We start from the raw sequence: 1,928 nt of genomic DNA, 5'->3' as shown, positions 1-1,928 counted from the left end.
GTTGTGAACTCAATGGAGAACTAGGCCCTCCCGCTTAAGAGAAATATCCATAGGTTCAGGTTGAATGAGTATAAGTCTCGGACTAATATGACCTATAGCGAAATCATCCTCTCTTCTTTGTCCTTCAAACATGTAGGCTCTAATCTTGTGTGTAGGCTTTGGCATGTCTGGCTGATCATCAAAAGTAAATGGAGCCTCTCCAAGGACTTCAAAACTAACTTTTACTATTTGTTGAATGAATCACCTTGGATTGAATTTTTTTTAGTAAAACAAAAGTTGATGCTTAACAGAAGAGCCCACAAATGTTTTCAAATAGGTATAAAAAAGCTTGGGTGATGTATTTCAAAATCACAGCTTGAAGTAAAAAATGATGCTTCAAAGAGATTTCAATATCAGTAGCAGCAGCATTGAAGCAGCTTGGTGTGCGAAAAGAGCTCAGAATATATTGTTCAAAATAGTTCCTCCCTCAAGAGGACGCAAAATTAAAATCCCTATAGATAAAGTTTCTCATTAGATATTCAACCGATTCAAATTCAAAGAGGGGGTGGAAGATGACCTAAAATAGAAAGCTTAACGAAAAGTGGAAGGTGCAATGGAGCTCCAAGCAATGGACTTATAGGTTCAAATGCCTTTGGGCTTACCAAATAGCTAACAAACTCAGCACACTATGTGGCAAATCATCCATCATGGGTTTTGGAGTTGGCATAAGGCTCTTAGAGTTGAGGTAAGTAATGGCCAATGTCCTAGATGCAAGGTCTCTAGTCAAGATGTCTCTCACCTCTTCTTCAACATGAAATTCCTTTCTCTCATTTAGAATGTTTGTGCTAAGGCCTGCATCAAAAAGATTGAAGCTTAGGATGTACTGCTTGGCAACTGCAATGGCATGGAAATACCCCAACAGAATATCTGGAGAGGAATATTTTTATGTTTTTTATGGAATCATAAAAATGCCATAATATTCTCCTACAACTCCCAAAGTTCTCTAATTGTGTTATAGTTTGAGTTCACTAAAGCTGATGTGACTCTCTGTAAGGAGACTAAGGAAGCCCCCGCTCCTTGCTCCTCTTATACTAATATATAAAAGAACCTGAAATGACAAGCTTCCTAAAGATATGCTCTTCCTTGAGATTACGGATGAGAGATTCCATCATTTGATATGTATTTTCTTTGGAAATATCCCTCTCCCTTCCTGAGGGGTCGCTTTATTTGTCTTTCTTACACTTTATTTGTCTTTCTTACTGCTAATTTAATTCCTCACCTTTCATATTAAAAACAAAGAGATTTTTAAACTGGTTCATAGATCCTTCAATATGTTTCATCCAATACGGTTCACCGTGAAGGAGACTCTACTTGGAAGAGGGTGCTCATGGCTTAGATAAACCACTATCACATCCAATTAGCGGGCTACTTTTACACTACTTCTACATATTGAGTCGTTAGTGAAGGAAGCTCTAATTACTCATTAAACTCAAGAGGACATGCTGCAATCCTCCCTCAGCTAGCATGTTTGGTTAAAAAGCTTTCTAATAAGACTCTACTTCCACATGAGGATGCAATTGATGTTCTCTTGAAAACAGATGGTCCTCAATTCCCATGTGTAATGTGTTCTTTTTTAATATTTTGTTAGCAATATTATACCTTCCTCGTGAGATGGGTTGCCTGCATTCTTGTGGTGACTCACTGCCTTGTCTATTTCTCGTTGAGATAGGTTTTTTTCCCTTCCATAAAGGGCGCGGGAATTTTTTATTAAGTAGAGAACAAAATTACATTGAACCGATTTACATACTGATGTATTCTCCGATTTACTTTGCAGCGATTTACATTGCATCGATTTACATACTGAGATGGTTTTTTTTTTCCATCAAGACGAGAGATATTTATATTAGAAGAAAAGAGACAAAACAACTATACATCATCATCCTAGTGGG

The sequence above is a fragment of the Adiantum capillus-veneris genome, chromosome 19 (genome assembly GCF_014529385.1).
Source record: "Adiantum capillus-veneris isolate H3 chromosome 19, ASM1452938v2, whole genome shotgun sequence".
Classification (NCBI taxonomy): domain Eukaryota; kingdom Viridiplantae; phylum Streptophyta; class Polypodiopsida; order Polypodiales; family Pteridaceae; genus Adiantum; species Adiantum capillus-veneris.
The sequence above is the reverse complement of the archived record's forward strand: the minus strand, read 5'-3'. Positions refer to the sequence as shown.